The sequence below is a fragment of the Pygoscelis adeliae genome, unplaced genomic scaffold (assembly GCF_000699105.1).
Source record: "Pygoscelis adeliae isolate BGI_AS28 unplaced genomic scaffold, ASM69910v1 Scaffold66, whole genome shotgun sequence".
Classification (NCBI taxonomy): Eukaryota; Metazoa; Chordata; class Aves; order Sphenisciformes; family Spheniscidae; genus Pygoscelis; species Pygoscelis adeliae.
This window is the reverse complement of record NW_008825167.1, coordinates 6738485-6747329: the sequence shown is the minus strand read 5'-3', so window position 1 is coordinate 6747329 and position 8845 is coordinate 6738485. Positions and strand designations below refer to the sequence as shown.

Sequence of the window (8845 nt, the reverse complement as noted above, 5' to 3'; positions counted from 1 at the left end):
AAAAATTTGTGAGCGTGCGTAAATGTCTCAAGATCATTCTTTTCAGTGCTGCCACACTACTTATCTGGCTTAAATGTAAAAAAGAATCGCAATAAACGTAATCAGCTGAAGTGGGTTTTTATTTGCAAAAATAATGTAATATTGTATATGTCTCTGTCTTCAATGCAGAGAACAGACCCACAGCTCCTTGCTCAGTTCTACTATGCTGATGAGGAACTAAATCAAGTAGCAGCTGAACTGGACAGTTTGGATGGAAGAAAAGACCCACAGAGATGTACGCTGCTAGTCAACCAGTTTCGCTCTTGTCAGGTAATCAAAATGGCACCTTCCTGATTTCATTGACATTTTTCTGTACATTAAATGTATTACATTATTATTTATTGTATTAATTAGTTTTTATTGTCAAATCCCTTTAAAATGAACCTTTGATAGATAAGTGCCTTTCCTTAGTTTAAACGGTATATTTTTGAAAAAACTATTCATAAATCAAATCAACTACATCTCCTTTAAGAGTGTGTTTATGCTTTCCCTTACATAAGAGCATACATTAAAGAGTGTTTCCTTTATATAATATAAGCATACAGAGCTTACTAGCACATGAGAAATATTTCAAAATTTCAGGCGGTATAAGGTAGCCATGTCTTTTGTAGATGCTCAGCTTTCACACCTCATGAATCTGATAGATTTTCATTAGTAAATGAACTACGTGAAGACAGCTCATAGCTCTGCTGATTTTTGGATTAATATTATCTGCTTCATGTAAAAAGTCTTGAAGATGAGAGGAACTACTGAGGAACCAAGCAAAAGAGGGGTTTTATCTGTAAATTATTTCAAAAATATGAATCTGTCTCTAAGTTGCTGTTGTATAATATAGTTCACCTAAAAAGAGATTCCTGGTAGTAATTTGCTGAAAGTATGGCTATGCTTTGAGGAAGACTTGAAGGGAGAAGAACTAGAGACTGCCAAGACCAATTCAGTTAAGTCTAACTCTCTTAACTTGGATAGTTTAGTAATTTATTTTATTAAGAAAAACAATTCAGAAATTGAAAAGCAATTGAGAAAATATAACTTTCCCTGTCATGCTGTATGCCATTCTACACCAAGTTTTTCAGTAATTTTTAGAGGTAGAAACTACTTTTGTGGTACACTTCGTACTTACACGAATGCTTTGGTACTTCTTCTCCCAGTCACACCCAAGAAAAACACTTCAAACTGAAGTAGGCTCAAGTCCAGAATAAACCATGCTCAGGTGGTAGGAGCATTTCTGTATGAAAGGTAAACACTTGCTGTCAACTCAGGAGAATTGTAAGTGGAAAGACCATAGGAATAAAGATTTCATTTACATCTCCATGAAGTAAAAATGGCAGTTGAGTGTAAAGTATGTATTTTGATTCACCCCTTGCTACAATTTCTTACCATTACTACTAGTAAAATGTACCAAACTTTGTTATATGGAAAAATTTCATCACTAAACAAGTTAAGATGAGTTTGAAGAACAGTGCCCTGATCATCATAAACAAATGTTCACATAAAGTTAGCTGAGTCTGTTGAAAAGAAAAGTCAGGTATTATGTGTGTACTTGCAAGAAAACTAAATTTTAAAAGTGCAGTGTTTTGAAGAGCGCTTGCAGAGAAAGAGTTGACAGTCAATGTACTGTATGTCAAACAATTTTAATACTTCTGTCTACTTTGAATATCTTCACAGTTTCCTACTGTACTGTCACTAGAGAAAAATGTGGAGTTTAAGGATTTACCAAACTAGAAACTGTGAGTTTATTAACAGTCAAAATTCAGTGACTTGGAGGGAAAAGAATAAGGGTGAGAGTTATCTTGAAAGGTCATTGACTTCAGTCTTCTGTGTGATGGATCAGCTGTACCTAAATCCCCTTTCACAAATATTTATCTGACTTGTTCTTATAAACCTCCAGTAATGGACATTCCACAAACTTTCTAGGTAAATTCTTTCCAGACTGTTTTATTAGGAAAGGTTTTCTGATAATAAGGCTGGATGAACAATATCATGGTGCAAGATTATGTCCTTGTTTGTTGTTTTATCCCTGGAGATGACAATTTATTGTCATTCCCTGTTTCTCTGCAGGTGCATGGGCTTTCTGATTTGTTTCTTGTAGTATAGGCAGACCTTTGGAGCTGTTCTGTTAAAAAAGTAGCTTCTCTGAATGTTTCACCTGTAGGAATGCAAGAAATGCAGACTCCGATAGTTCCTTGGTCAGTTTGCTTGGCTTGTTATACAGTGACTCACCACCTTGTGACTCTTAATACCATCTGATGCCTGGTAATTTCTTCTTTTCATTTGTCAAACAGATTGCTGTTACTAAAACAATCTGTTGCTAGAGCTGAAAGAAAAGATGGAGATGGTTTTATTTTTTCATGTAGCTATTTTTGTAACTTCTAATTTTCAAAGTTCTGCAGAATAGGTCAGATCATCGTCAAATATCATGTCAAAAATGGCTTTGCTAATTAGGACTTAAATTATTTTGTAGTATGTTGTGTAAAAGCAATGTTTTTTGGGTTTTCCTTTTAAGAATTTGTCATGTAAATGCCAAACAAGAGAAGGAGCAGTGTTTTAGTAAGGATTCAGAATGTTGGTATTTGCTAATCAAATATTACACGGTAAGAGGAAAAATCGGTTTTAGCCTAAGGTATGGTGGAGTTTGAGGAAGATGGAGAACCAACAGCCAGCCCTGGGGTCAAAACGGTTGTAATGGAAGGTTGTGCATGTGAAAGTAGGATAGCAGCTACGTTGTGCAATACCTCTGTGATATCTGCAACAACAATCACACAATTCTGAGACTTTTTTTTAGAAACGTGCTCTTTCTGACTCTTTAAGCAATGCTTTTGAAAAGGAACTTGTGATCACAGAACGTAGTTAACCAGACTCCCAGTCTTTGCATGATCTCTTTTTTCCTAGTTTGTCCTTGTTTTTCCATGTATTATTAAGGTTTCCAGATTATTCCCAATTTTTATGTCCGTAAAGTTTACAGAAACATAGTCTTCCTATCAGATTTTAGTGTTTTCTAGGGACAAAGATTTCTAAAATCCCTTGACCTTCTTTTCATCTGGTTTCAAAATTAATTCATTGTTTCTGGGCTGCTTATTTTCAGATGATTTACTGATAGTGTCTGCTTGATTAACAGGTGATGTTTTGAAGTCTTATTTTGTTTTATTAACTAGAGGAGGGAAATGTCTCTAAATTAGTGTGATTTTCCTGAAAGACCAAAAAAATCTTACAAACTCTGTGATTCTTTTTAGAGAGAGGTTATATTCTGTTGGATCTTAACTGTATCCAAAGAGCTAAGTTTTATCTCTCGGTCTATATTTTCAACTTTTGGTACTATTGTTAAAGAGCTCCAAGTTTATCATAGTATGTGAACAGATTCAGACAAAACAAAAGGACTCTGCCTAACAGATGTAATGCTTTATAGTGGACACAGTTCATGTCTTCTATCTTAACAAAACGGGCAGCGTTAGTCAAGGCAAGTTGAAGGTATGGTGCATTGTGGTGTTCCCATGGATATGCAGAGTACTTCAGTCTTCAGGACTGTTGATGCTTCCTCAGTAAAGACCTGCAGCACTGAATGTTGTCTTATACTGTTTCACCTTAGTACTATTTGATGATAAAAATCATACTTTTTATAGTAAATTAACTTTTCAAAACTTGAAACTTGGATTTCAAATGCTGAGTTGACTGTAGAGCGTGATGCTGAGTAGCATATATGAGTAAGAATCAAGGTAATGGTTTTCAAAGCTTCACTTTTCATTTTCACATTAATGCGATATAACACTTTTTTCCAGTTATAGTAGCCTATTATAAAAATGACATCCCTCGTTTTTCTTTGGTGTTTGCATGTCAGTGGTAGAATATTAAAGAACATATCTGTTAATACAGTATCTTGCATTTATTGTGTGGTTAATACCTGTCCAACAGAATAAACCACTTCTTCCTCTAGTGGTTTCTGTTAAAATTAACAATAACTTCAGTGTGCAGAGATGCATGACGAAAAGCTATGTAAGTTTTTCTCAAATGAAAAAAAGGGGCGGTAGGATGTCATACTTTGGTTTGCTGAACTTGATTGATGGTAATAGAGGGAAAGTACTTTTTTTTTTCCTTAAACATGTTTGCATCTGTGCATGTTGAGTAATATGCAGTGCTGGTTCATCTGAGGTTTTTTCCCTGCAACACAAATAATTCACTGACGTAGTTCAATATTAGGGTTATAATAAGGTGTCCTTTTCTGTGCTGCTCCCAACATCTCACGGTATTGAATTTCGTAAGAAGTAATGGTACTTTGTGTACATCTTTTAATTAATCACTCATGCATTTACAATCATTGTCTAAATCAATTTGCCTTGATCATTGCTATTTTCACATTGATTAATATCTTGTTACTTGAGTTGAGAAACTGGTTTAAAACAATTTCTCAGCCATTTAAGTGGAATTAGGTTGAATGTTACATATTATAGAACTTCATTGGTTTTGTTTAAGAGTAAAGAGTAAAAAAAACTCCGTTGTTTCTAACCCATAGGCTTTGTGAGGACTCGATAGGTAAACGTTGAACTTGTGTTTAAGTACTTTACATTGTGAAAGTGTTTTCAGGATCATAGTACTTGCCTGCTGTTTCAGTATGCTGAGAATTATTTCTCTGCATAGAGCAGTGAGGTCTCAGAATAGCATGAGTCAGTTCCCAGCATGGTTTTATTAAAATTATTTCTTGAACTGCAGATTGTGTCTTAGCAATGTGTAATTTGATCTGCTAAGGTACACTGGGAAGGAATTTACCCCTGTCAGGGCACTGACCCGAAGCAAACCATAGACTTGCCTGGCTGTGTTACCCCTTGCACTGTACCACAGAAGAGCAAAATGGGAAATTTATAATATTTGTGAAACGTGACAGTTTCTGGCTCAGTGGTAGGAGTGACACTGCTTTGACTGGTAGCACATTATACTGGCTTTTCACTCTTTTCCTGCTATTTGCGTGCCTGGGAAGCACCTCTTGAATTACTGCAGTTGGCAGTCCAGCATTTTCAAGTTGTCTATCAGTGGTTTCAGTTTGCTGTAACATTAGGCTTTAAAACATAGCCTTTAGCGGGCTGCTTCCTGCACAGGTCGCTCCTCTGTATAGTGGGTGAGAAGACACCTGTGAATCTGAACTTCATTATCTATCACAGTATAAGTTAATGTTGCTGAGGAATTGGAGCCCTTAGAGAAAGCTGAAGCGTATTTCAGTGTTGTGTTATCACTTGTCTGTCTCAATTTCTGTAACAACATAAAATACGTGGTGAGTGTTATCAAAAATGCTGTGTTTCAACCAGACTTATCTCCATATTTCTTCCAGCTCAATTTAACAACTGAAAGCATCATTATGAGATTAGTTGAGATTCAAGTGTCAACGAAAACAAAGCCTTGCCCTTATCATAAAGTAGTACGTGTTAGAGTGGTTTGAACCTACAGGCTGAAGGAGCTTACTGTAGGGTGCGGAAAGAGGGTAAAAGCGGGTTGTGGGAAACAATGGGTAATAAGATGGTAGAGGGTAAAATGCTGCCGGGAGCTTATCTGAGGAATCTCCTTTGTCAGAGAGTGGCATGCTAAAATCATGGTTTGGGTTGGAAGAGACTTTAAAAATCATCTGGTTCCAACCCCTGTACCATGGGCCTGGACACCTTCCACTAGATCAGGTTGCTCAGAGCCCCGTCCAACCTGACCTGGAATGTTTCCAGCGATGGGGCATCCACCACGTCTCTGGGCAACCTCTGCCAGTGCTTCACCACCCTCAGTGTCAAAAACTTCTTCCTTATATCTAGTCTAAATCCACCCCCCTTTAGTTTAAAGCCATTCCCCCTTGTCCTGTCACAACAGGCCTTTCTAAAAAGTCTGTCTCCATCTTTATTATAAGCCCCCTTGAAGTATTGAAAGGCTGCAATAAGGTCTCCCTGGAGCCTTCTCTTCTCCAGGCTGAACAACCCCAACTCTCTCAGCCTTTCTTCACAGGAGAGGTGTTCCATCCCCCTGATCATTTTTGTGGCCCTCCTCTGGACCCGCTCGAGCAGGTCTGTGTCTTTCTTATGCTTGAGGGCTCCAGAGCTGGACGCAGTACTGCTGGGGTCTCACCAGAGCAGAGCAGAGGGGCAGAATCCCCTCCCTCGCCCTGCTGGCCACGCTTCTTGTGATGCAGTCCAGGATACGATTGGCCTTCTGGGCTGCGAGCACACATTGCTGGCTCATGTCCAGCTTTTCATCCACCAGCATGCCTAAGTCCTTCTCCTCAGGGCTGCTCTCAAGCCATTCATCATCGCCCAGTCTGTATCCATGTTTGGGATTGCCCCAACCCATGTGCAGGACCTTACACTTGGTCTTGTTGAATCAAAATTTTAATTAAAAAAAAAAATTAATAGTCTTCATTTTTGAAATATGCTTTTTGCTTATCTTAAAAGCTTAAAAACATTATTTGCTTTCTGAAGCTGGAGATGGATGGATAAGACAAGTCTAAAAGTGGGGGAGGCTCTTCATCTGATACTCTTTAGTGTCTCATTGAAGCAGTGATGATGTTTGATAAAGGGTCACTTTAGGAGGTAGTTACCAATTTCTGCCTGATACAGGGAAACCAGTCTGGTTGCCTTTCACCTCAGCTTGTATCAGGTACATGGGTAGACTTCTAGATTGCTTTTTTCTTTAATTTAAAAAAAAAACCAAAACACCACCACCACACACAGTGCTGAAGTTGTTGCAGGGTTTGCAAAATATCTAGTACAATTTCCCGAGTGGAGGAGAACCATGACTGAGATGCAGTGAACTCTGTCATAGAACATGCGTGGATTTCTCTGTAGTGGGAAATGGAAAGGATCTTCAGAGTGTGACTTGCGAATCTTTTTATATATATATTTTAAAATAAATAAAATTTGGTGTAGCTTGGAATGACAGCACAGGTGGCAATCAATAATGTACAAGGGTGAAACTGAAGCTAACTTGACAAGTTGCTAAATAGTGAAAAGGGAACTTACCTTTCTATATGATATACAATTAATTTTTTATCAGTGAAAAAAGGGATGTGACTATATTAAATAGTGCATGCTGGGGAAGCCATAGGTGGTTGTTGAAGGGACTATGATGCGAGGTTATGCTGCACCATCTGCTCACAATGACCGCATTCATTGCATGCAAACTCCTATGGAAAAACAGTCTTTAGTGGAAGATGAAGTAGTCATCCATTTAAAACATGAGGAGATAACAGGAGAGCAAGATTAATATTTTATCTGTACTTCAATTAGAAAAGTATTTTTTTGGCCCAGATGTCACAAGTTTTGTTCAAATTAAAAAAATATGGTATTTCCTTCTTTGTGAAAGATAACCCAGCTATAGAAGGCTCTTAATTTCTGAGGTTATGAAGTCTTCTAACATTCTATTTAAAAAGATAAGATGATGCTTCATTTCTTAATGTATGATTATCTGCCCTAGATCATACTTTTTATATTAAGAAAAATTGACATGTTGGTATCTTGATTGAATATTGACATAGTGAACCTGAGACACCCTGGTGTAATTCCCAGAGCATTTGAAGGCTAAATGAGGGTGGTGGAGCCAGGTCATTTTAAAAATGACTTTTCTCAGCTTTGTGAAGTATGAGACTATACCAGATCCAATTCTGTAGGAATTAATGTTGTAATGTGACATGTCTGACTATCAGGGGCTTTATCGTTCTTCCACATTCTTTAACGGTGCCATCAGAGGATTGCTGTCAGCTCCGCTATATTTCTCCTTTTAAAATTTTTTTTACTGTCGCAAAGAAGGATAAATTGTAGTATCAGCCACTGTATTGTTTATGAAGTCTCATGACTTAAATATACTGTAATTTGCCTTTTCCTCCATATGCACGTGGTAGCACCATGTTAGCAAGATTAACAATACATGCAAATTATTTATTTGGTGATATTTCCGTACTTGGGGATTGTCTGTTTTCTTCTATTAGAAGCTTTTTCACTTAATCATATAAGAAAAAAACCCTTTCTTTCATTTAATTTTTCTTTAATGCTGGGGAATGCAGCACAAAGGACCTCCAGCCAGTAAGACAGCGTCACTGGGGGCCCAACTTCAATGCCTCTATGCAAATGCACGTAGCATCGGGAATAAACAAGAGGAGTTAGACATATGCGCACACCTGCAGGGCTACAACCCTATAGGCATCACGGAGACGTGGTGGGATGGCTCCTATGACTGGAGTGTTGGGATGGAGGGATACAGGCTCTTTAGGAAGGACAGGCAGGGGAGATGAGGAGGGGGCGTTGCTCTCTATGTCAATGACCAGCTGGAGTGCATGGAGCTCTGCCTGGGCATGGATGAGGAGCTGACCGAGAGCTTATGGGTCAGAATTAAAGGGAAGGCAGGGACAGGTGACATTACGGTGGGGGTCTGCTACAGGCCACCTGACCAGGAAGACCAAGCGGATAAGGCCCTCTATAGACAGATCAGAACAGCCTCACGCTCACAAGCCCTGGTCCTCATGGGGGAGTTCAACCACCCCAACATCTGTTGGAGGGACAACACGGCAGGGCATAAGCAATCCGGGAGGTTCCTGAAATGCGTCGATGATAACTTCCTTCTCCAAGTGGTAGAGGAGCCAACGAGGAGAGGTGCTACACTGGACCTTGTTCTCACCATCAAGGAGGGGCTGGTGGGGAATGTGAAGCTCAAGGGCAGCCTGGGCTGCAGTGACCATGAAATGGTGGAGTTCAAGATCCTTAGGGCACTAAGGAGGGCGCACAGCAAGCTCACTGCCCTGGACTTCAGGAGAGCAGACTTTGGCCTCTTCAGGGAGCTGCTTGGCGGAGTGCCA

The 8845-nt window shown here is 39.0% G+C and overlaps 1 protein-coding gene across 3 annotated transcripts in view; it reads left to right on the top strand.

Moving 5' to 3' along the window:
- Positions 1–214: 214 nt before the first annotated feature.
- The window catches only part of ZFYVE28 (zinc finger, FYVE domain containing 28), an 83419-nt gene continuing 74788 nt past the window's right edge, over positions 215–8845 (top strand). For all 3 annotated transcript variants that reach the window (XM_009328797.1, XM_009328798.1, XM_009328796.1), the window contains exon 1: positions 215–309. The gene's annotated coding sequence lies outside the window, so the exon portion shown is untranslated. The remainder of the gene's footprint in view (positions 310–8845) is intronic.